At 40.0% G+C, this 27,650-nt stretch overlaps 1 protein-coding gene across 11 annotated transcripts in view; it reads left to right on the top strand.

Annotated features, from left to right (window-relative positions):
- fhit (fragile histidine triad diadenosine triphosphatase) overlaps positions 1-27,650 on the top strand; it is a 1,333,995-nt gene that overhangs the window by 642,412 nt on the left and 663,933 nt on the right. The gene's annotated exons all lie outside the window — the stretch shown is intronic.

Here is a 27,650-nt window from a genome sequence, read left to right as displayed (position 1 = left end):
AACTGGAAGATCAGCATAGAACTAAGTGCAGCACTATAACAATCTCTATTATTACAACTTGATTATGGACTATCATGGAGGAAGTGAGGACTGCAGATGCCGGAGATCAGAGCTGAAAATGTGTTGCTGGAAAAGCGCAGCAGGTCAGGCAGCATCCGAGGAGCAGGGGAATCGACGTTTCGGGCATGAGCCCTTCTTCTTGAAGGGATGCTCGTTGGGCCTGCTTCCACACAGCAGGTACTCTATGACAAAAATAGGACTTTTTGCACTTCTGAGTGCTGTTTAGTGCTTTTTGTTTTCCAAAATGGCTTAGGTGTGCACAGTGATGTCTGCCAGGAATGCAGACAGCAGACAGATTATAATGTCAATCAACATACAACATTGATTTGAAGAAGGGCTCACGCCCGAAACATTGATTCTCCTGCTTCTTAGATGCTGCCTGACCTGCTGCGCTTTTCCAGCAACACATTTTCAGCTATGGACTATCATGGACCTTGTTAAGATGACCAACTGCCAACAATCATCCCCTCCTTTGTCAATTCTATGAGCTTAAATGAGGAAATTGGCATGCCATTCATTTGGTGTATAAAATAATATAAATTGTAATCTGAATGTATCAGTTTCATAGGGGAATGAGCAATTAATTTCCTTGGTACTATGAGTACCTCTAATAGGTAAGATTAAACAAATATCAATACACAGTGCCATCATAAAATTATTCCAGAAGTATGTTTTTGCGAGCAATTACAAAATGTAGCTAACATTGATTTAATGGAAAAACCAGTAAACACTATGTGCTGAAGTTACTGCTTGCAGCACAATGAGCTGATATCACCCTCGGGCAACTGTCTGTGTGGAGTTTGTACATTCTCTGTATGTCTGTGTGGGTTTCATCCGGGTGCTCTGGTTTCCTCCCACAGTCTAAAGATGTGTAGATTAGTTGCATTGGCCTTGATAGATTGTCCATTGTGTCAAGTGATGTGCAGTCTAGGTGGATTAGCCATGTGGAATGTGGGCTATAAGGATAGGGTGGGAGGTAGGTCTGGGTGGGATGCTCGTTGGGCCTGCTTCCACACAGCAGGTACTCTATGACAAAAATAGGACTTTTTGCACTTCTGAGTGCTGTTTAGTGCTTTTTGTTTTCCAAAATGGCTTAGGTGTGCACAGTGATGTCTGCCAGAAATGCAGACAGCAGACAGATTATAATGTCAATCAACATACAACATTGATTTGACCCCACACAGACGTGATAAAGAGAGATAATTGGCATTCTGAAACAAAGCTTCTGCTTCATGGGTCAGTCTGGAGGAATCCTGCATTACATGGCACTGGATAGAAGATTTGTGTAGTCTTCTGTAGGCTGCATGACCTGTTCAGGTATCTCTCTCTCAGTTCTCTCTTGTAACTATATGACAGCATCGAAGAATCAGGAGCATGAAGTGGTAGGAGTAAGCAGCCTCGACAGCTCTTTTTTTCCTGGACTCTGTGTGAAGAATTCATCTGATTACAATTTAACAAAACAGAATCCCCTTTGCCAGAAATCTACACTTTACATAGCCATTGTCATTAACCATTACAGCATCTGCATGACCAAATGCTGAAGTAAAAGCCGCACTTATAAATGAAATCTTGCTGTATTGTACAAGAAACAAATCTAATCATTCTTAATACTTGTGTTCGTATGTGGAATGAATTTCCAGAGGAAGTGGTGGATGCGGGTATAGTTACAATGTTTAAAAGACATTTGGATAAATACATGAATAAGAAAGGTTTGGAGGGATACTGACCAAACGCAGACAGATGGGACTAGTTTAATTTGGGATTATGTTCGGCGTGGACTGGTTGGATGGAAGGGTCTGTTTCTGTGCTGTATGGCTCTATGACTCAACCTGGTCTCCATAACCGTCTAATGTGTTACTAAGTGAAAATTAAAAGCACATCTATCTCCTCTCTTCGTCAATCTCTTTTTTTCTCTTTCTGTCTCTCTTTCAGTTCTCTTTCTTAGTCATGTTGTTACATCATTGAATCATGATCCCATAGGCTAATGATAAATTATTAATACATCTTCCCCAAAATCTGTGGTCCCATAATTACAGTATACTCCCACCTCTCCCCAGAGTATCAAATGGCACAGGGACAGGCCTTCTGTTTGTTTTACTATGTTCCCCAATCTTTTTGGATTTACTTTTAATGAGGACTTTGTTGCCCTTTGCTCTGCTTGCATTCCTTGACTCTGTGTAGAGATTTCAATGCTTCCTTTTGTTCAGGATTGAAGTGATCAGGTTGTGCAGGTTCTCTGTTCAAGGATACAAAGGCTCTTCGATTTCTCCTTGTGATATTGGCATCAAATGTCAAGTTGGCTGATCCGTATTCTTAACAACAACTCCTCTTGCTGTTGGTCTCCGATCTGTGCTGTCATGCCTGAAGAATTGACAATTTATTTTGCTCAATATCAGTGATTGAAATTCCTTGTTTGTTTTTCCCTCCGGACTTCTTCCCATTGTCTCACTCGATCACATCTTCCACGGTAATATGAGACTTTAATTTCTTAGGCAAGAATGAAATGTACATTTGAAGTATTTTCTCCATTGATAGTTCTAAAGATGATAAATCCATTTGCAATTGTTATGATCTATAGCTCAATAGAACCAATAAATATTATTATTCTTCCAGAGTAATTTTATGATTTTGACCCTTATTGAACTTCACCATTTGCTTGTAGGTATTGTGCTGCTCTTACCACATTCCGATACTTAATTTGACGTACCAACATCCTTTCTCTCCCACCACTCCAACCCCTCCACATCCCACTGTTGCTTAAATGCTGCCTCTTCTGCACTTCAATGTAGCTCTGTTGAAGAATCATCTAGACTCATGCTGTTAGCGTGCTTTCTCTTCATGGATATTGCCTGATCTGCTGTGGTCTCCAGCATTTGTTGTTTACAGTTCAGATTCCAGTATCTGCAGCAATTTGTTCCTACAATAGAATATAAGGAATAGAAGCAGGGATGTGCCATTCTGCTTTTTCCACCTTCCTCACCAACCATTAAGACCCAGGCCTTGATTGTTCTTTCATGGCAGTTCCTCACAATCCTCAACTCCTCAATATTTCTATAATCTACCCACCTCCTCTTTTACCATTTGTGTGTTTTAGGTATTAACAACTTTTCATTAAAGCCCACAAATGATCTATTATAGTGAAACAAAAACAGAAATTGCTGAAGAAACTCAGCATGTCCGGCAGCATGTCTGAGAAGAAAACAGAGTTAATATTTTAAGTCCAGTGTCTCTTCTTCCAAACGCTTCATCGGTTCTGAAGAAGAGTCACCGGACTCAACGCATTTTTCTTCCCACAGATGCTGCCAGACCTGCTGAAGTTCTCCAGCAATTACTATTTGTGTTTCAAATCTCCAGCATCAGCAGTTGTTTGTTTTATTTTACTTATAATAGATGTTTTCATTGCTCAAAGTATTACTTACTTAGGATTACTTACTTCCTGACAATATCTTATTATCTTCAAAAGTTCTTCACCTCTACTTTGATCTTCTCTGATTTGCTCCATTTGCTACCTTGTTGCCATCATGTTTTATTTTCTGTTTGGTTTGATGGGAGTGTTTTGTCTCTTAAATCAGTCCACTATTATATAGGTACATTTCAAGAACAATCTTTTATTTACAGACTAAAACTATATATAGAGGTAAAAACAATGACTGCAGATGCTGGAAACCAGATTCTGAATTAGTGGTGCTGGAGGAGCACAGCAGTTCAGGCAGCATCCAAGGAGCAGCGAAATCGACGTTTCGGGCAAAAGTCCTGATGAAGGGCTTTTGCCTAAAACGTCGATTTTGCTACTCCTTGGATGCTGCCTGAACTGCTGTGCTCTTCCAGCACCACTAATCCAAAACTATATATAGTCATGGATCGACACAAGCTTTACGGTGTTGCCCCTATGAGATCTCTCCACAGCTGTCTGTGTTAGTCGTAGGATACTTCATCAGGATTTCTTAGGTTCATACGTGTTAAACCATTATTTCACAAACTCCTGGGGTATTCCATGCACTTAGTGAAGGAGACATAATATATTCACCCATTTTATAGTGAGATGTGCTGTTCACCATGCCATTAATGAGATGTCCTTGTCCCCTGCAAATTTCTTGAGCAAGGACTGAACTGCATTCATTATCTTGTGTCAAAATAATATCTATATGCCTTTGGAGCACATGTGATCAGTATCTAATTGAAATCACATGGCTCCAAAAAGAGTTATCTGGAATTGAGATTCTGGAATCAAGGCAAACTCCTGTGACGAATTCAGAAATTGGAAACCTGAAGGTCTGCAGGTTTCAGCAGGTCTGCAGTATTTTAGGACAAAATGATTGACTAGGTATTCTGGCTCATTGCCAATGGGATTGACTTAAAATTCCAGTTAGCTCCAGACAACCTGCATGCCTTTGCATCACAAGTAAGGACAAGCTTATCCTTTGCTCTACGCAGCTAAACTTTGCAGTTTCATACTGGATCTTCCCTAGTGCACAATCGAGGGTTAAAAAGTGAGATTCCCAGAAATGGAAATCAATGTCAGTATTTTCTAACCACCATTAAAATAGCCAAAGGTCATTTGTTTCATTTTTGTGTGATTATCAAGAATTAAAAGGGATTACTATACTAATTCAAACAAATGTGTGTATCCTTGAAACGCTACACAACCTTTATTTGTGTCTACTGCTGATCTCCCACCATTCTGAAAGGGACATTGTAATATTCTGTGCCTATACTGTTTGTATTACAAAGTTGGTTTCCTTTCTAGTTGGCTTGTCTTATTGTCCTTCCAGTTTACGGGTACATTTAAAGGCAACTTAGCTTCCTCTTGGTTTTAATGAGTGCTGGCCACCTGCAACAGGGTATTCACACCAAGAGCTTTGATTGGACAGGTGGTGAAATGTGGGAAATATGCAGGAAGGTGGAATTGAAGCCTCAGTCATACCTGCCATGATCCCATCCAATGGGAGAATGAACTGGACAGGCTGAGTATTTCTCTTGTGAGTTGATCAGCTGTGTTTACAGTCTAAAATGGAAATGTGAAGGGCAAGCACTACTGTTCTTTTTGCAAAGGTTGAACACAAAATTCCACTGCCATGGTGTATTTTAGCTCTCATCTAATTGACTACTCCAAACAGTAACATTTTGACAACTATGTTAACTTAAAATTGTATTGTCAAATGTTGAATAAATGTGTCATGATGGATTATTAGTAATAGATACAGAGGGTTTCTGATTCAGTGGATCTCATTGATCTGAATGTTCCAATTTGAGTCAGAATCCTATTTATGACCCAAATTTAAAAAAACTGCCCACTTGCCTTTTCCAGAACTTTTCAGTTGAATTTCCAAAGCAAGAGCTTTCATTACCAAAACAATCCAGCAAACCAACCAAACAGCTGGGTACGAGTTGTGCTGAGACCATAGCTTTTTTTTACAATAATAGCTGCTGTGTTCAATGCTTAATGGTGACAAGTGCATGGAGTGTGTCAGGTGGATGCGACAAATGGCATGTAGATGGGTGAAAGGTTTGCGTGGGTCTGGTATCAGTGTGGGAGCATTTGCATGTCCCAGATGGAGTTTGGTGGCTCGGATTTAGTATTCCAGATGAGGGTTGATCATTCAGGTATCTTGGGGTAATGGATAGTGGTTGGCCAGATGTTGAAGATGCCATGGACATTTGGTGGACAGGGGCCATTTGGATATCTATGATAAATCCTGTGATGCCTATGATGGGTGAGCAGGGGTTACGGGAGATGTTGGACAGGGTAGCAGGGAGCTCTGGATGGGAGGTATTGCTGTTTCACTGTGAGTGACTGAGAATATGTTTTATCGCTATTGAGTAGTCAGGGCAGGTTTTAATACTGCTGATAAAAACAGAGAGGATGAGTGAAACTCAGCAGGTCAGACAGCATCTGAAGAGTGATGTGAAGTGTCATATGGCTTTTTGAGTCATAGATCTGTGCAGCATAAAAACAGACCCTTCCGTCCAACTTGTCCATGCCGACCAGATATCCTAAATTAATCTCGTCCCATTTGCTAGCTTTTGGCCCATATTTCTTTAAACATTTTCTATTCATAATTCCATCCAAATGCCTTTTAAATATTGTCAGTGTACCAGCCTCCACCACTTCCTCTGGTACCTCATTCCATACGTGAACCCTTACCTCCTCACCTTAAAGTTATGCCCTCTAGTTTTGGGCTCCCCACGCTGGGGAATCATCCTTGTCTATTCACCCTAACCATGCCCCTCATGATTTTATAAACCTCTATGAGGTCACCCCTCAGCCTCCAATGCTCTAGGGAAAATAGCCTTAGCCTATTCAGCCTCTCCCTATAGCTCGAACTCTCCAACATCCTTACAAGGTAACATCATTGTAATTCTTTTCTGAAAACTATGAAGCGATGGGTTTTATGTGAGAAAATGGTGCAGAGGGCAAAGTGGAACAGAAGATGAAGTGAAGATCAAAGGAAGTTTGGAGGGTGAGATTGGAGATCATGGGTGTCACAGAACAAAAAGCAAAAGAGATAAGGATGATTGTGAAGTGAGAGAGATCCAGAATGGGTGTTAACAGCAGAATTAATTCAGCTCTGCAGTAAGCAAAGCAATAAAAAGTAGATTCTGAAGGGAACGGCAGGGTGATGCATTGGAAAGGCAGATGAGAAAAAAGAGGGCAGGGTTTTTATGACCTGAAGTTAATTGAACTTGTGTTGAAGTTAGAAGGCTCTCTGTCTATCAGAAGATAAGGTGCTGTTCCTCCAGCTTGCATTTGGCTTCACTGAAACTCTGCAGGTGACTTAAGATGGAAATGTGAGCAAGGTGGTGTGTTTAAACAGAAGGCAAACAGGAGTAGGCAACATGCTTGCAGACTGAGTGGAGATGACTGTGTTTGGTCTCCCCATTTAGAGGACAGAGACCACATTGTAGATAAAATTGCAAAAAGGGACACGTTAATCACTGCTTCAGCTGAAAGGAATATTAGGGACTTTGTACAGTGCTGAGCAAAGATGTAAAGGGGAACTATTGAACCTCTTATAATCATGTGGCAAGTTGATGTAGTAGGAGATGAGGTTTTTGATAATAGAGAAGTGAACCATGGTGTCACGGAGAGAGCAGTCTCTGCAAAATGTTGATAATGTGTTCAGTGGTGGTATCATGGTGGAGGTTGTGACAATGGCAGAGGATAATCCTTTGAATATTGAAGATGATAAGTTGGAAAGTGAGGATGGTGGACCTCTATTGTTGTTGTGGGAGGGAGTAGAAGGGATGAGGGCATAAATGCCACAAATAGCTTGGACACTATTGAGGTCTGTGTCCACCAGAGTGGTTGTGGCATTGTTGGCATGAGGGAATCCTTGCTTGAGGAACAGACATGTGTGAAGTAGCATTGCAGAAGATAGCATCACCAAAACAAATGCAACTGAGATGGAGAAATTAAAAGAATGGAATGATGTCCTTACAGGATGCAGTAGTGTAGTCTAGGTAGCTGTGGAATGTCTTGGGTTTCTAAATAATGTTAATAGTCAGGCTATCCCCAGAAATGGAGACAGAAGTAAAGGATAGGAAGGGAGACCCTACAACGTCCTCTTTCTGATTAACTGCCCCAAAATCAAGAAACCCAATGCTTCAAACACTTGACAGTAAGAACGGAGTGGGTAGTTGCGACTCGGCTCCTCTGATTCGAGTATGTGTCACTTCAAGCTGTGCCTGCCATCTTCTTTCTCTCTACTTTAGATGGAACCACTACTCTGGCAATAGGTAACACCATGGTTACCGGGCTGAGTATCTGCCTGGAAACTCCATCTACACAACGGAGTAGAAGCAACACAGCAGCCTCAGAATCAGGTTACTTTGTTATTCGGGCAAGGTCAAAAAGCACATGCTAACTCACAGGAAGCTTTTGCAGACAGACTGAGGCACCATTTCTTGGATGTGAAATAATGATTTTCAGGCAGTCTCTGACTCTGAGCAAATTTTAGCACAATGAAATAGCAGACAGCCTCTATCAGAAGTAGAATTTTAGTGCAAAGCAAGTGCCAGGGTAGGTACCTCCAAGTCTGAGGTAAAATGTTAGCGCACAGAGAAAAGAGGCATTCTCTGGCTCAAAGGTAGAAAATTATCAGAGAAGAATAACTCTGCAGGTTGTGGCATTAGGAGGCAGTGAAGAGGACATGTAGCAACAATAGGACAGTGTGGAGTGGGATCATTGTTGCCATATGGCACAGGGCTGTGTCAATGTCTGAGATGCAGTATGTGTCAGCAGATACATGCTTGAAGAGAATGGTGATATGTGAAGGACAGTAGTGAGGAATGCTTAATGGAGTAAGGTTAGACTCGAGTCTGTCAGGGAATATTGCCACAGTCAGACCATGACTGGGACATTTCTAATCTAAGTGGTTGGTCATGCTCAGCCAGATAGTTGGTCCTAAGAAAGTCTGGATTCCATGCTTGTACAGTCCAGGGATAAGGTCACAGTCAATCCTTGAAGTTAAGTAAAAGTAGTGTGGGCCTTACAAGAGGGTCATTAAGGATGATATTGCAAATTCACTGCAGAATGGGCTGATGTCAGTTATGACTGTCCTGCCAAATCAGTCTGCATGATGAGATACAGCTATCGGGAGTTGGGTCGCATATAATCTGGGTTGTTTTAGGAGTCAATCCATAATGTTGCCAAGGCTGCTAGTAGCTCAATTCTGGTGATTAGCCTCACTGTGTTTTATCACTGATGGAATAGTCATGGTAATATGGTATAATTTCAGATTGTAGGTTGGGACTTAGTAGTATATCAGAGTGGGCTGTGCAGTCTCAAGATGGCCAGAAAGTCATGGTCATCCTGGCCTCAAAGTTGGGGGGGGGGGGGGGTGCAGGGCCAGCAACAACGTCAAACTTGAGGACAATGGATTCTGATCCATTAATGGTAATTTAAAGGGGCTCAACCAAAATGAGAGGATGGTGAAGGGTCATGGGGATCATGGAATTATAACACCAGATGTGAAATGAAGAAGTGGGGGACATTATCCATTGCTGAAAGGTGCATGTTGTTCACGCCCACTGTATTGATTTTAAAAAAATGCACAAAACATTGCTTCCAAATGTGGAGGAATAGGTTACTGCTTTTTGCCAAATAAGGATTGGAGTGCAGTGCTTGAATGTGAGACCCTTTATGGGACAATTGCACTGGTTGCCTTCAGCTGCCTTGTTTTAATTAATCTGGAAATCAACACTTGTCAGAGCATTCAGTTCAAAAATTGCATCCATTAAATAATCATGAGTAATACATTGCGTCCATTGATTGCCATTTAGTGATCTCCAAGATCAACAATACTCATAGACTCGTAGAGATGTGCAGCACAGAAACAAACCCTTCAGTCCAATTCGTCCATGCCGACCACATATCCCAACCTAATCGAGTCCCATTTGCTAGCACCCAGCCCATATCCCTCTAAAGCCTTCCTACCCGTCCAGATGCCTTTTAAATGTTGTAATTGTACCAGCTCCTACCACTTCCTCTGGAAGCTCATTCCATACACGCACCACCCTCTGCGTGAAAAAGTTACCCCTTAGGTCTCTTTCATATCTTTCCCCTCTCAGCCTAAACCTATGCCCTCTAGTTCTGGACTCACCCACCACATGGAAAAGACTTTGTCTATTTGTCCTATCCATGCCCCTCATGATTTTATAATGGAACAGGGCACACTTGATCACAACTTCATCTTCCAAAATGGCCAAGGCACACAGTTCCAAGGAGCACAAGCTGATGTGTTACAGCTGCCATATCCTCTCACACAGGAACTCTGCTAGACTATGACTTAGATTTGTGGGATGGAGGAGGGAGGCGAAGAGTTCGGATGGAAGTCTTCTGGCAGATGCCAAATGCCAAGGAATCATGGAAGCTTTGTTGGGCTACCTAATATGAAGGAAGGATAAACTCCTTATCAGCATTCTATTTTGTTCCTTGTACCATAAAATTTACTCCGTGACAGGTGTAGCATTTAGCTTCAGTGTGATTAATGTCAGGATTCAGATATACTTTTAACAACCCATGTATAATGCACTTATCATAGGTTTGCTTCAAGACTGTGTGCCTTGGCCAATTACGAACAAGACTGCCTAATACATTTAAAGAATATCTGTAAAAACTACATATTTTAATTTTCCTGCATTTTCTATTGTGAACTGAATTAGCAAAAGAACTGCTTTAAAAACCAAAGATTGCTGAACGTTTTAAAAGCAAGTAACCTGACACCCATTGTAAATGCTTCTTATATAATTGCTTATTTAAGAGGTAGTGGAAACTTAGTTTGCAGATGAGCTGGAGCTATGTGGTGTATTTAAATGGAGCTTTGGCTGGCAAGAAGTAGCTGAAGAGGTTTTATACTTGAGACCATTTATGATGATGTGTGGTTCCCAGGTAGCTAAACAACGCAGGAGTCTGAATATTTTGGCATAACCCACTTCTGGAGTTCTGGAGAAGAAGGAGCTGTTTTGTTCTGCAGTAAAGTAAAATCTCAAGTCCGAAGACAGTCAGTTGAATTTTCTCACAGTAGATGCTGAAAACTGAAGCTCTTAACCAGCAAGCCAGAGCCCTTACAAATATGAACAAAACGTGTTGTAACTTCTACAAGCAAGTGAAACTACCTGGAGAAGGAGCATCAAAGAACAGCACATACTGACAAGCCAAAGCTTGGGCGGTATGGTGGCTCAGTGGTTAGCACTGCTGCCTCACAGCACCAGGGTCCCAGATTCAATTCCAGCCTTGGGCGACTGTCTGTGTGGAATTTGCACATTTTCTCTGTGTCTGCGTGGGTCTCCTCCAGGTGCTCCAGTTTCCTCCCACAGTCCAAAGATGTGCAGGTCAGGTGAATTGGCCATGCTAAATTGCCCTTAGTGTCAGGTGTATTAGTCAGAGGGAAATGGGTCTGGGTGGGTTACTCTTCGGAGGGTTGGTGCGGACTTGTTTGGCCGAAGGGCCAGTTTCCACGCTGTAGGGAATCTAATCTAATCAAATAGCTCAGTGGACCCCGTGAACAGGGACCATTGAGCTGCGTTTCCAGCCTTTTGTTCTGCTCATCAGTCTGTATATATCTGTAGAGTGTTAATTTATAAGTACAGCTAAGATGTTACTGATGCAATTCTCACTCATCACTGATTTCCCAAAGTTGTAGTCCATTTAGCCACATTGTTTTGAGAGTGCCTATCACCAGCAAGTGGTTTTCACGAACAGAAAAGGATGTCACTTTTGTAGCAATAACAGCCAAATTTTCTAGGCCAATACTAGTTATCCAGAGAGCTACCACAACTTTTAAGTACTGGAGCACTCACACATGCCAGCTTCCATGTGTGCCTTTGGCATACACAACGATGGTTCATGAGTGGGAAGGGATACCCTTCCAAAACTGGCTCATGACACCTCGAAAAAATCTGAAGTCCTGCAGAGCAAAGATGATATGTTGGTGATGTTTCTATTAGGGCAGTTATGGAACAGATCACAAGCTTCTTGAAGATGCCGTTGCAATGCCTGGACCAGGGTGCCATGCAGCCCAAATAGTATGTCCCATATTACAGTGATGTGTTAGGCCCTCCACAATCTGAGTTGGAAATGGATGAATGTCCTGAGGAGGAGGAGATTCAAAAGTGAGAGGAATCCCTTGGGGAGTAGATGAGGGTGAGGATTCTTCAGTAACCAAAGAGCTGTGACAAAGAGAAGAAGACAGGGCAATGTTTTGGAAGGCTGAGAGGGCAGGGAAACCCTCAGGCTTCAAGGATGTCTGAGCTAGGAGGACACTTTCTATTTGCAATGTCTAATTTATTTTGTACAGTTGGCAGTCAACCCTCTGCCTTATGTATTCCACATTGGTGTTGGATTGACGTGTTTTTATTGTTCATTACTATATGCCAAAAAACATTCAGTTCTTCTTTCAAATGTGGACCTGATCACTTCAAATATTTGTAAACTAAAGTGCCTGCACAAACCTTTCCCTAGCCCAGTATTAGTGATACAGTGAGCACTTCAGCTGTACCACTCTCCTGGATGTTTATGTGAAAATATACCTTGAGCATAACAGCTATGAGTCACATCAGGAGGTCTGCACCCTCATGAGGATGACTAAGTTGTCACTCATCCTGAGAATAAACTTTTCTATTTCATTGTCCCTTCAATGCTTCAGAATGCTGTGAGCCTTCGGTGTGCCCTTGCTATGCCTGATCATCCTCAATGGCAGTAATGTGATTTGTGCATCTTGATTTCTCCAGAGCATTATGCAACGAGAAAACATTGAGTTGTCAATTGGCCATCTCACTGCTTTAAACAAAGTTGTGTTCCTTTGTGGAGTCCAGACATAGAGCAAACCTTTCCCTCCTGCAAGGGATGGAAGCATCACCTATTTCAATCTTCCCCTCAATGTGCAATTGAAGTGTGAACAATTTAGACATCCAGGACCCTCCTTTACATCTTACCTTTAGCCTTAGTAGCCCTGACATTTCTATGTAGTAACTGACAATTCCCTAGTCATAGATGGATGGCTTCCATCCAGATGAGGGTTTCTGCAGTCACTGATTTTGTTGATTGTGTTACATCACCAACATCTCATATTCTTTTTTGCTTTTTGAAAATGCTTCACATCTTCAATATCACTCCATGTAGTCTGGGCCTATTGGAACAAAAAGATGACAACAGATATTCAAATAGTGGAACAGGACATATACTTATGAAAGTGCAAATGTTATTACAATGATTGAACACCCGATGTGCCCTCACATGGTATTTTTTTTCTTTCGCTCCCTCCCATTGCATCTAGGTGCAGGCCCTAGCACTGCAGGTGGGATGGAGGGAAGCTGCTGTGTTGATTTTGAAGACTTGGCAATTGTCCCCTAAAAGCTTTTGGCCCATGTAGCCCTGGCCTAATGAGAATGTCCTTTGTATTGAGTGTCTCTGGCGCATCTTCCTGATGTTCCTGTGCTTCTCTCCTGTGTCACTTATGGCTGAGTACAGAGGAACATCTACCTAGTGCTGGGCATCTGTCTGATCTCCTGCAGTCCTTGGGGATGGACATGTGGGAGTGATGTGTTCACCAGATTGTGTTGCTATGTTTTCTATGTGTACGTGTGCTCATGGCATCTGTCTGGTGGATGGTGCAGATGAGTGTCTTACTAGAGCATCCTCTCACATTTCACATGCTTCCTCCTCGGAGCTGGTGCTGGCACAGTGGGGCTAGGGCTGTAGCCTATTTCTAGTTGTAGATTCCTGTTGAGAAGGAAAGGATTAGTTGGTGAAGATGGAGAGAATCTTATACAGAGCAATGAATTAACATTGGTATATTGCTGGTCCATTGTTGTCACCTAAACACCAGAGAAAAGGTCCTGCTCTTCTCCTGGCATTTGACAATCCTTTCCTCAAAGGCAACAACTAGCTCAATATGCACCATCAATCCATGGACCTTGATCCTCTGAGTCTAACAGTGGGCTGCTTCTTTTCTGCAAGGAGAAAAAGCGAAGTATTGAGCATGATAGAAATGGTGCAAACAGTAGTTTGTGAGCATAACCAGGCACTGTAGAGAGCTGACTCCTGTGACTGAGTATGAATTGCAGAGGTCAGTAGTTTTGGTAGGTTAAGATGATGAGATGGATGTGAGCCCTTAAATGGACATGACACCGAGGTTTGCGGTCTGCCAGCTTTGGTGTTATGCGTTTGCAATGGATGTGTCAAACTGAGTGTTAGGTCCAAGAGAAAAGATGGTGCTAGTTAGCTTGTAGATCACTGGAGATCATTGAAATTTCTTTCCATCATGTTTGCCTTTCCTTTCTGTGACCCCATCATACTGAGCTACTGTCTGTATCCAAGCCTCTTGATTCAATTCATTGGGAAGAAAATAGTCCTGTCCTTTTGTGACCCTATCCAGCAACGATGGCCAGGCATGTTCAATGAAATATCACTGCTGGTATCACTTACGTTGTAAGAGTGCCCACCACAGTCTGAAGGGCAGTTCCTGACCTGCAGTGGCTGGAATGGTGTCTAGCTTGCCTTTAAATATGGCACTGGTGTCTTGGAATCTGGAATGTGTGACCTGTGATGGGAATCTCCAGCAGGCTCGCCACCCAATTTGGCAAATAGTCTGCGTAACACCTTGCTTGCATTTATAATGAGATGAGAAGCATGTAATTAGGCAACATATCTCACCTCTGCTGAAGGTGGAAATTGTGCCATCCAACATACTCGCTGCTATATTTTAACTCCAAATGGGAAAATTCTGCCCCGCAAATATTTGGAACAGTAGTCAGTGGATTGGCTGCAGCATTAGAAACCAACTAAAGAGCCATTATTTCTGACTTTAATATTTCTGGCTGAGATTACATCTGGAAATAAAACATTGGTGCTAATTATAGGTTATTACTTATCAAACGATTTCCATATAGCTGGATTATCACAATTGTAGTTTGGCAGTATAATGAATGTTATTAGCTAAGTTTACTGTTATGATATGCTTAAAATAGTAGGTTCAAAGAATTAGGATGAATTCTGTGAAGATTTTGTTACATATTCTTTTATTTTTAATGAGGTGTTTTCAGTTTTGAGCAACATGATGTACCCTTGACAGAAGTAGCAGCTGCAGGGGCAGTAGAATATTTTTTTCTTGTTGAGATAATCTGATATTTTGAAAAAGAACATTCTACATCCATTCCTTTCCCAGAAGTTTCTTTAGCATTTTAACAGAATTGAAATCACTTAATGTTACAAATTCTACTGCAAGGCCTGCCTGGAGCACAAATCTGTTCTACATCGATACAAAATACTCAATCCAGTTTGCATAAACAAAGCGACGTAAGCACTAATCCTGATTATATTGTTTTATTAAGAAGATCATTGCAAAACCTTTGTAAAGTCCTCTTTTTGGATGAAAATATGAATTTCATAGCAATATGGCTGACCATGATAAATGCGTTTGGTCACCTGGATCCTCCTGGTGTAACCTAGATAAATGCTGTATATTTGAATGTTATGCTTCATCAAGAATTTTGAATGGTATCATAATTTGAATGTGAGTCTCCAGTTTTCCTATTCATGCAAAATAATTCTCACAAATAATTGTTCTAAGGATTTGTCAAATGGGAAAAAAAAGCTTGCATGTATAGACCACGTTTCTCACAAACAGATCATCCCAAATTGCCAATGGAATACAATTTGATATGAAGTCATTGTTCAACTGCAAGGAAAGACAGCCGATTTGTGCACAGGGAAGTCACCCAAAAACCATTTTAGAGAAATAGCATTTAATCTGTTTTAGCTCTCCTTCTTTGAGCAACTCACTTTGTTTCAGTATTAATTTCCCATCCTGGTTCTTTACTGCCTACTCAAGTATCCTACCAATTTTTTCAATGAGCCTTTTTTAGGGCTTTTTCCCCCAGCTTCTGCACAGCATGACATTTCATTTTTCAGATTGCAATCTGCCTCTCAATCCATCATGATCTGTTTCCTGTGAGTTCATTGGCTTACCATCTTTACTTAATCTCGGATTCCATTTAAAAACTCCTGAATCCATATTCATAATTATTAGTTGAACCCTGCTAGCTAACATGATCTTGTTTAGAATTTATGTTAGCTAAGAATTTGTTGTCAGCACTGAATGAGAATCTACATTGAAAAATGCCAATATTAAGAGGATCGGGTATCATATGTCATGCTTGAAGTCTTTAACTTGTCTGCTACCCGATTCTGTATTACAGACTTTTATGATACTGAGACAGTGATGTGGCCCCTCACATTAGCGAAAGCTAGCTCTGTTTCCTGGTGGTCAGCCAATCTTCTATCTAATATGTTACCCCCTATACTGTGACTTTTAATTTCTGCAATAACCTTTGATGTGGCACCATATCAAATATCATCTAGAAATCAAAATACAGTACATCTACTCGTTCCCCTTTATCTACAGCATGCATGACTTCTTCAAAGAACTCTAATAAAATAAACATGATTTCCCTTTGACAAAACCATATTGGTTCTGCCTGATTACCTTCAACTTATCCAAGTGCCCCCCATTATAACTTATTTAACATTTTTTTCTGACAGTTATTACCATTTTGGTAAATTATTCCTCCTTTGATACAGTTGATTGAATCCTCCTCCTCCAATGTCCCTTCACATGGTCTAGCTCAATTGAACTGCTCATACCTGGTCCCATTATTATTGATTTAAAAACAAAGTATTCATTGTAAAGGCTGCTCTGCGCTCTCTGCCTGGCCTCACCTCACCTTTTGCCCAAAATCCTTATCCATACTTTTGTTAACTCGAACTTTGATTATTCAATGAAGCCTGGCTTGACTCCTACATTCAATGCTTGGTAAACTTGAAACCATTTGAACTTCTGCTGCCCATGTCTTCACTCAGTCAAGTCTCACTGACTCAACTTGCTGACCTGAACTGGCCTCTGGTCAAGCAATGGCTTATTTTTAAAAACCTCATTATCATTCACAAATCCCTCCATAGCCTTCCCCTTTTCTATTTCTGTAATCTCCTTCAACCCTACAATTCTCTGAGAAACCTGCACTCATTTAAATCTGGTCTCTTGAGCACCCACAATTTTATTTGCTATAGGATTGATGGCCGTACTTTAGAAAACCATGCATTCTTTTATTTTGAACAGCTTGGGCAATAGAAAATCTATCAAGCCAGATTGTAAACATTTTGATGAGCTGTCTACTGTTCTGAAGTGTAAATGCAATCACAGGTTAGTAGAAGAACAGAGAGTCATAGAGTTGTACTATAACACGGAAACAGACCCTTTGGTCTAATTCGTCTTTGCCTGCCAAATATCCAAAATTAATCTTGTCCATTTGCCAACATTTGGCCCATATCCCTCTAAACACTTCCTAGTTATCTACCTATCTAAATGTCTTTTAATATTGTATTTGCACCAGTCTCCACCGCTTCCTCTGGCAGCTCATTTCATGCATACACCACCCTCTGCATGAAAAAGTTGCCCTTTAGGTCCCTTTTAAAGCTTTCTCCTCTCACCTTAAACCTATGCCCTCTAGTTTTGGACCTTCCTATCCTGAGGAAAAGACCTTCATTATTCAGAGCTGAAAATGTGTTGCTGGAAAAGCGCAGCAGGTCAGGCAGCATCCAGGGAACAGGAGAATCGACGTTTCGGGCATAAGCCCTTCTTCATTCTTCACCCTATCTAAGCCCTTCACGATTATACAAATTTCAGTAAGGTCATCCCTCAGCATCTAATGCTCCATGTTTATAAAGCTGATGGATATAAGTAACATTGATTGTATTGGAAAGGTGAGCTGTTCTTTCTCTTTCCAAGCTTACAAACGTGGTTAAAGCATAGTAAGCTTCATTATTGCAAGGATCTAACAACTTTGTACAAGGTATTAGTGATTGTTACTTGGGGACCACAATAAAATAACTGCACTATTACTCATTTCCTTAAATTAAATTGGGGTTGTGTAATCTGTCCTTAAAAACATACAGTAATTTGAGGCTCTATTAGGCATTGTTCATTAAAAGTCAATCAGAGCTGTCAGAAAAACAAGCATATTGGTCCACATACAAAAATGCGGCTGCACTCAAATGAAACATTTCAGAAGTCCAGACATGTGTAGTAATATAGTCATTGAAAGGTTAACGTGCATTCTCTTTGTATCAGAAACTCATAAGAACTTTGAAGAAGCAAGGATGATACAGGGTGATCTGCTCTTAAGAGCAATTTTAATACTTAATTGATCCTCACTTTTTCAAAGGATTTCATTTGACTAGTCTGAGCAAGCAATTACAGTATATGTCATTCACTGAACTTGTATCATAAGAGAGTTTGATTCCCATTAGACCCCATGACTTTGACAGAAAAAAATAACTGCTTGTTTCCTCAAAATTAAGTACTTAAACCTGGATTGCTGTGAAACAGTGTAATTTAAAGGGAAGCAGCAGATTTATTAGGTTTTGCCCTACAATTATTCCGCCTTCATATAGCTTGCAGTAATCACAGTAGGGTGGGCTGGCTCACCTGTAGAGACAATCTATTCATACTGCACATTAGTCACTGTGTTTGATCTTTTACTCAACCTTATTATCAAAATCATCAGTGTGCCTATGTCAGTCATTTGCTCATTAGAAGATGTGCATCTGCTCACTGGATTACAGGAGAAAGGCAATGCCAAGATTTTTAACAACCTTTTATTTAAAGTTCACATTTCTCACTTGAAAAATGTTCCAAACTCCAGATTTAAATTTATCTGTTCCAAAATCTGTACTTAGCAATTCTCTTTTTATCCTTCTGTTATTTACCAATTTTCCCATCTAGTTTTAAGTCTGTTGTAGCATTCCCCAGTTGATGTCCTTTATCGATCAGTGGAAAAAATATAAAAATGGATCTGCCTTACAAGCTTCTTTGCAGACAGAACTGGATTGTAATTGATTGGTAGAAAGTGTACTTCTACAAAATGATTTTGCCAATCTTTCTGCTCTTAACTCAGATCCTGACCAAAGGAACATGTGCAATTCATTCCATAATAGAAGTCCAGTTTGGTTTTTAAGATGACATTTTGCCACTATTGGCCATTCGAGAATTAAATCAAAAAATATTTCATGTGATTACAATGTATTCAGTTTTTTGCCCTTGTTTCACAGATAGCAGTTTTGTGCAGGCTAGCAATACAATCTAGTCTATAGCAATCAGAAACTCAAGTAAATCTGAAAGATCTTCCACTAGAAAACAAAAATTGTTTCTTACAAATAACATCATGCAGAAAATCTTGCATGCGTACAGAAGACAAGCTAGAGACCTTTTGTTTAAGAGACCTAATAGAGAGACATGGGTGTAGTAGAGACTGTAAATATAACATGGCAACCAAAAAAATCTAAAAGGAAATTCAGGAGAAATCTCTTGATCCATGGAGTGGTTAGAATGTAGCTACTAGGAATGTTAGAAGTGAAAAGCTTGATGATTTAAGGTAATGCTAGATAAGCACATTATGAAGAAAGGAATAGAAAGATTTCTATAGAGAGTTACATGAAGAGGGCTGGGAAGAAGTTCATATGCTTCTTGAATGATTGGTTCAGCTGAATGGCCAGTAAATTGTACACTGTAAATTTGATATAGATTGCTCTGGAATGTACTCTGAAATGGAACCTTGGATGATTGCTGAAGCAAAGTAGCTAAGACAATCAGAATTGATCCTATTTCAATTGGTGGCTGTCTGACAGAACAGGAGGATTTAGGAAATAAACAATAGGACTTCAAAGATAGTAACATCAGGATTACTCCCAATGCTGAAAAACAATGATTGGTAATAAGATTTGTCTGAAAACAGTGACACGGTCTGTAGCTCTATCCCAAAAGTCAGAGGCATACAGCACAGAAACAGTCCATGCCGACCATAACTCCAAACTAAACTAATCCCTCCTGTCTGCATTTGCCTCATATCCCTTCAAAAATTTCTTATTTCATGTACTAATGTAAATGTATTTTAAACATTGTAACTGAACACTTATCCACCTCTGAATGTTCATTTCAAACACAAACTATTCTCTATGTTAAAAAAAAGAATAGGGAAACAGACCAAAATAATGCATAGTTGTTGGGATGATGTAGGAGGAAGGGATGTAGATTTTAAGGTGTTGGGAACAATTCTCAGGAGGATTGGATCTACCCAGGTAGGACTAAGACAAATAGCCTCGCTAGAGCATTCACTATTACTATGGGAGATGGTTGAAACTCTCGTGGCAGGAAGATGGAAACCAGATTGAGGACACAAGTGAGGGAAACAAAGATGGAAATGGAAGATGGAAAATTGGATTTTATGGAATGAGAAAAGGTTAATTAATAATTATGTCAGAGGTCTTTAGGAAAAAGTGAGTGGTTCAATCCAAAACTAGAAGAAAATGAAGTTACAATGGTGTGTGGAACACATTGGCTGCGATAGACTCGGTAACCGCATTAAGATGCTGACATTGGATTGGCAATGGTTAATATTTAAGGAATGAGTGTGTGCATTGCAGCAGGTGTACTTTCCTTTTGGGTGAAATACATAATATGTTAACATGGTTAACAAAAGAAATTAAGGATAGTTTTAGATTTGAAGAGAAATCATATGAAGTTGCATGAAAATGTGGTAAGTTGGAAGACTGGGCAGTTTGGAATTCAGCAAAGAAGGACCTTGAAGTTGATTAAGAGGGCAAGAATAAGATATGAGAGTGAGCTTGCAATGAACATAAAAGTAGACTGTTAGAGCTTGTATAAGAATGTAAAAAGAAAAATGATTAGTGAAACAAATGTATGCCCCTTATTGTCTGAAAAGCTAGAATTGCTAATAAAGGACAAGGAAATGGTAGAGCAATTAACCAACTGTATTTGTTCAAAGAAGAAGGCATAAATAACTTCCCAGAAGTACTAGGCCCAAATGGCCAACTTCTCCTCAGAGAATTTGAATTAGTCAGTAATAATTTATCTTAATTTGAAATTAGAAGTCTGTCTGTATAAACAGTCAAGTGCAAAGAAGAGAAATACAAAATCAGGTTGTATATTTATTCATCAAAATAATGTCAACTCTCAAAATTTGATAGAATGTTTCTGAGTAGCTCAAATGTTTAAATCTAGTATCAGTGAAGATCAGTACTTTAAGGACTAATGTATCATCAACATATCTGTACCACAGCTGTCTGTTCTGGTTCTTATTGATTCTTTAAAATAGTAAGATAGAAAAGTATACCAGTATAGAATATTAATTGACAGAAAACATCATTGTTTCATAAAATAACAAAGGATTTGAAAAGATTATTCTGCTTGGACTTTCTTCATGCACAACCTTGAATTGTATTCAGTAGTGGTTAATTTATTGTGGATGAATCTAATATATAATAAATTATTCAAGCGCTAGTCATTTACAAAATGGTTTTTCTAATTTAGTCATCTTGTTTAAAGCTTCAATATCCAGTAGCAATGTAGCCACTCAAGTAGTGGAAAAGCTATGAATGCAATGTTCAAATTCACTTATATTGTTCATTTATAGTCATAGAGTCATACAACACAGAAACAGACTCTTTTGTCCAATTTATGTCCACGCTGAACATAATCCCAAACTAAACTAGTCCTACCTGCTTGCTCCTGGCCCATACCCCTCCAAACTTTCCCTATTTATCCAAACATCTTTTAAATGTTGTATTCTCATCCACCACTTCCATTTGTTGAAGAGAAATTTTGACAATGACTTGTCGTTCACAATATACATGAGATACATGAAAAGTAAACCTTTAATGAAATATCACATTGCTGTAATATCTGGAGTGACTGTAAGAGATTTCTCAAGAGACCTGGCTCCTTATACACACAGATTAGATCATTAATTGGGTAGTAGTTAAAGTTTGATGACAATCTGGTGTCCTTTAGGTACTTTTATCATGCTTTGAACCTTTCAGGCCTTCACTTCTGACTCAGAACAAAAAGAATGACAATTAACCTTACTGGGTGTTTTTGTGCCGGCACTTATGCCTCAACTGGAAAATTTTTAAGAATAGATGATGATGTAATTGTGATTTTGAAAGAACCTTGCCTGTTGTTTGAAGGAACAATGATTGGTAATAAGATTTGTCTGAAAACAGTGACACGGTCTGTAGCTCTATCCCAAATGTAACCCCAAGAATTTGTAAAGTTAGAGGCATACAGCACAGAAACAGTCCATGCCAACCATAACTCCAAACTAAACTAATCCCTCCTGCCTGCATTTGCCTCATATCCCTTCAAAAATTTCTTATTTCATGTACTAATGTAAATGTATTTTAAACATTGTAACTGTACACTTATCCACCTCTGAATGTTCATTTCAAACACAAACTACTCTCTATGTAAAAAGAATTGCCCCTCATATCTCTGTTAAATCTTTCTTCTCTTATCTTAAAAATATGTCCCCTCGTCTTGAAATACCCCACTCTCGGGAAAAGACACCTATCATTCACCTTATCTATACTTCTAATTATTTTAATAAACCTCTATAAGATCAGCTCTCAATCTCCTATGCTTCAGTGAAAAACGTTTCAGCCTATCCAGCCTCACCTTATAAGTCAAACCCTCTATTCCTGCAAACATTCTGGTAAATCTCCTCTGAACACTCTCGAGCTTAATAATATCCCTCCTATTACAGGGAAACCAGAACTGGGCGCAATATTCCAGAAGATGCCTCATTAAAATCCTGTACAACCTCAACATAATGCCCCAACTTATTTCCTCAAAGACGTGAGCAATGAAGGCAAGCATGCTAAACACTTTCTTAACCACCTTATCTATATGTGATTCAAACTTCGAAGAATTATGTACCTGAACCCCTAGGTCTCTCTGTTCGACAACACTGCTCTAGGCCTCACATTTAATTGCATAAGTCTTGCCTTTATTTGTTTTACTGAAATGCAATATCTCACATTTATCCAAATTTAACTCTATCTGCTACTCTTCAGCCCATTGACCCAATTGATTAAGGTCTCTTAGATAACATTCTTCATTGACCATTATACCACCAATCTTGGTGTCATCAGCAAACTCACTAGCCATACTTTCTATTTTCTTTTCTAAATCATTTATATAAATGACAAACAAAAGTGGACCTTGCATCATTAACTATGGAACACCACTGGTCATAGGCCTCCAGTCTGAAAAACAACCCTCCACCATCACTCACTGTATCCTGCCATTTAGCCAATTTAGTATTCAATTGGCAAGCTTACCCTGAATCCTATTTGATCTAACTTTACTAATTAGTCTACCATGCGGAACCTTGTCAAAGGATTTAGTGAAGTCCAAGAAAACAATGTCTATCACTCTGCCTTCATTAATCTTCTTGGTTATTTGCAAGAAACTCAATCAAGTTTGTGAGACATGACACATTTCCCTCACTCAAAACCACGTTGACTATCTCTAATCATTCGTTGCCTCTCAAGTGCATATAAATTGTATTTTTCAGATTTGCTTTCAACAACTTACCCACCACCAAAGTAAGATTTCTGTACACCCTGTGCCTGTCAATGATTTCTGCTCAAGTGCTATGAAGCTAAATATTTTCCTGAAACTGCAATAACACTCAAATTATATTGTAAAGTAGGAAAAAATGACATTGTTTAAAATATTGTCAATAAAGTGTTTCGAATACTTTGTTTCAAGTCATTCTTGCATATCCTGACTCAATGTCCTAATCTCTGCAATTCTCTGTCAATTTTATTTTATATTTTAAAGATGTTTTATTTTGAAACACAAGATCTTACCTTCTTTCTCATGGTGAGTTTCCAATCCTCATCTGAATAAAAAGCAGGATAAAATAATTAGTTTCCGATTGGTAGTAAAACAAAATACAAATAATTGTTTGAGGCAACAAAACTGAACCTGACAATTTTGTATTTTGAATATTTTGAAACACAATAATCCATCCGTTCCTAGTGGATGTATGTTCTGAACCAGACCATCATAACCTCCATCATTGAATGTAGCTAAAGGTATTATTTTTCTCCTGTTAGATTGTAAGCTATGTGGTTAGAGTTTCTTGGAGTTATAGAGGATTCAACACCATTTAAGTATGGTGTATTATTTGTTGTTGATTGCTTTCCACAATCTATCATTATTACAGTGAGATAAACGAGTTTGTAAATTCACAGTTTGAATTACAGCTGAGCAGATCTAAATGTTCTTTAGATATTGAACCCTACAGTAAGTACATAGAACTTCATTTCAGCAACCCTTCTAAAATTTGTATACGAGATTCAGGGTGAGCTAGGCATTAGTTTACAAGGTAGAAGATGGTGCGTAGGGAATGCATGAATTGAAGTGAGTTGGCATTATGTTGTCATAAGGATTATAAGGGGTCCTGGTGATGGGTTGGATAGCATGAATTGGACGTTGGGTTGGACGAGGTGTGTGGGTTGGTGTAAATTGATTTTTGTGGGCATAAAGAGTTGGTTAGGGGTTAAGTAGCAAGGCCGAGAGGGCATAATTTATCAAAAAAAACTATTGAGTTGAAGTCCAGGGAACTAGACATGGCTTTTAAACAGCCCATTTCGGCACTCAGCAGCCTTTGTGACTGATTTGGATCTGTATCTCGGACCAATAGATGTTACACCATGCTGTACCCAAACTACTAGAGCAAAAACAATAATATTCAGGATATGGCTTGTATGCTAAAACAAAAAAAAACTTGAGTTGACCACTGTGGTCCTGAAAATCTCTCCTATATCTCAGAAACTAACAAGTTTTTTTAAAAAACTGGTATAAAGTAGGGTATCGCCCAAGGAAGAAATGATTCACGTTCGGTCAAACAAAATAAAGAACTGTGGATGCTAGAAATCTGAAATCAAATGAGAAATTGCTGGTGAAACCAGTAGGTCTGGCAGAACCATACAGGAAACAGAGGTAATGTATTGAGTCTGGTGACGCGTTGGTCAAGATGCAGATGCTGATCCTGGAACTTTTCCCAAAGATTTGTTGATTTAAGAGGTGGGGCATATTAACTTTTTTCTTAAATAAATATTGTGTTTCTTTTACATTTGAATGTTGTGATTGTTTCACAATGTAGTAGTGCCCTTTGCTACTGTGGTGGATTTTGTCTCAGCTATCAAAATGTGAGCAGATTTTTCAAAGCAGTTTTCATCTCCATAGATGAAAGCTGTTAATAAAGATATATTTTTCAGCTTTGTAGTTATAGAGCATCAACCAGGCAGAGAAAAACCTCAAGGAAGAGGTTTGTATAATTGTAATAATGTTGAATTAATACAGCAAAGCTATGCAAATGCTAAATGCTCTCGTCACTTGTTCTTATCTTCAATTAGTTGCAGACTTTAAAGTTTCAAGTCAAGATACATATTCATGCTTTCAATATAATTCACTGTTTGGCTTTAATACTTATATATATTCTGGCAATGGAGAATGGTGTGGGACTCAAACTGAGGGGAGAAGCATTTTTTTGGGTTATATGGACAAATATCCTTTCAGGTGTTCAACCTCCCATCAACCAGGCAATCACTGAAACATTCTGCTGGGGGCAAGATTTATCTGTGCTTTGAAACTTCTGCTCTGGATGCAGTGTACTTGCCACCCCAGCTCCTCTGGCCTAGGTCCCAGTCATCCTGGTGGAGCCTAACCTCCCCCATCTAACTTGATCCTCACTCCACCAGGGCCTTTATTTTTATTCACTCCTGGGATGAGTGTGTCACTGGGCTAGGCTGGGGCTGTGTTTATTACCCATCCCTAGTTGCCTTGGAGAAGCTGGAGCAGAGCTGCAGTGTTCACAGTTCATACTGTGAAAGAGGAGGGAGAGCGCAATCAGTTACTCATCCAGAGAGGGGAATAATCCACTCCCAGGACCCTCTACCCATCTTCTCCAATTGGTTGTCATCACTAGAAAGGATTACAATTATCAGACGATTTGCAGAAATAAGGAAGTTTCTGGAGGGATGGATCTTCAGAATGGCCTGCACACTTCTTTCTCCCAATTACTTCATTTTCCAACTGAGGGGTGAAGGGCTAAGTTCAACTCTCAGTTTGGAAGGGTGATGGTTAACTGTGTTTGAATCTGAGTTAGGAGAGATGATGTTTGCTGATTAGCTTGACTTCAGACATTAGTAAGATTTTGGAGTCCATTGCGAAGGATGAGATTTCTGAATACTTTGAAGTGCATGGTAAAGTAGGGCAAAGTCAGCATGGTTTCATCAAGGGGAGGTCATGCTTGACAAATCTGTTAGAATTCCTTGGGGAGGTAATGGGCAGGTTAGACCAAGGAGAGCCAATGGATGATATCTAGCTGGATTTCCAGAAGGCCTTGGATAAGGTGCCAGACAGGAGGCTGCTGAGTAGGATAAGAGGCCATGGTGTAAGAGGCAAGGTTGAATAGCTAGAAGCTTGGCTGTCTGGCAGAAGGCAGAAAATGGGAATGAAATGGCCCTTCTCAGGATGGAAGCCAGTGACTAGTGGTGTTCCACAAGGTTCAGTATTGGGACCACAACATTTCACTTTATACATAAATGATCTAGATGAAGGAACTGAGGGTATTCTGGCTACATTTGCAAATGATACAAAGATAGGTGGTGGGACAGGTAAGTGAAGGCAGGGAGGCTGCAGAAGGATTTCAACAGGTTAGGAGAGAGGGTAAGGAAGTGACAGATGAAATACAATGTGCAAGTGTGAGTTCATGCACTTTGGGAGGAAGAATAGAGCCATGGACTACTTTCTAAATGATGAGAAAATTCAGAAATCTGAAGTGCAAAGGGACTTGGGGGTTCTAGATAGTTTTCTCTAAACTTAAACTTGCAGATTGATTTAGTAGTTACGAAGGGAATACGAAGTTAGAGTCATAGAGACATAGAGATGTACAGCATGGAAACAAACCGTTCGGTCCAACCCATTCATGCTGACCAGATATCCCAACCCAATCTAGTCCCACCTGCCAGCACCCAGCCCATATCCCTCCAAACCCTTCCTATTCATATATCCATCCAAATGCCTTTTAAATGTTGCAATTGTACTAGCCTCCACCACTTCCTCTTGCAGCTCATTCCACACACATACCACCCTCTGCGTGAAAACGTTGCCCCTTAGGTCTCTTTTATGTCTTTCCCCTCTCACCCTAAACCTATGCTCTCTCGTTCTGGAATCCCCCACCCCAAGGAAAAGACTTTGTCTATTTATCCTATCCATGCCCCTCATAATTTTGTAAACCTCTATAAGGTCACCCCTCAGCCTCCGACGCTCCAGGGAAAACAGCCCCAGCCTGTTCAGCCTCTCCCTATAGCTCAGATCCTCCAACCCTGGCAACATCCTTGTATATCTTTTCTGAACCCTTTCAAGTTACATAACACCTTTCTGATAGGAAGGAGACCAGAATTGCACGCAATATTCCAACAGTGGCCTAGCCAATGTCCTGTACAGCCGCAACATGACCTCCCAATTCCTGTACTCAATACTCTGACCAATAAAGGAAAGCATACCAAACCCCTTCTTCACTATCCTATCTAACTGCAACTCCACTTTCAAGGAGCTATGAACCTGTACTGCAAGGTCTCTTTGTTCAGCAATACTCCCTAGGACCTTACCATTAAGTGTATAAGTCCTGCTAAGATTTGCTTTCCCAAAATGCAGCACCTCACATTTACCTAAATTAAACTCCATCTGCCCATTGGCCCATCTGATCAAGATCCTGTTGTAATCTGAGGTAACCTTCTTCACTGTCCACCACAGATCCAATTTTGCTGTCATCTGCAAACTTACTAACTACACGTCTTATGCTCGTATCCAAATCATTTATATAAATGATGAAAAATAGCAGACCCATCACCGATCCTTGTGGCACTCCACTGGTCACAGGCCTCCAGTCTGAAAAACCCTCCACCACCACCCTCTGTCTTCTACCTTTGAGCCAGTTCTGTACCCAAATGGCTAGTTTTCCATGTATTCCGTGAGATCTAACCTTGCTAACCAGTCTCCCATGGGGAACCTTGTCGAATGCCAAACTGAACTCCATATAGATCACATCTACCACTCTGCACTCATCAATCCTCTTTGTTACTTCTTCAAAAAACTCAAATCAAGTTTGTGAGGCATGATTTCCCACACACATAGCCATGTTGACAATTCCTAATTAGT

This window comes from Chiloscyllium plagiosum, unplaced genomic scaffold (genome assembly GCF_037043375.1).
Source record: "Chiloscyllium plagiosum isolate Xiang-an unplaced genomic scaffold, Cpla_swu_hap1 HiC_scaffold_14, whole genome shotgun sequence".
Classification (NCBI taxonomy): domain Eukaryota; kingdom Metazoa; phylum Chordata; class Chondrichthyes; order Orectolobiformes; family Hemiscylliidae; genus Chiloscyllium; species Chiloscyllium plagiosum.
Note: the sequence above shows the minus strand (reverse complement) of the source record. Positions and strands in the feature narration are given on the sequence as shown.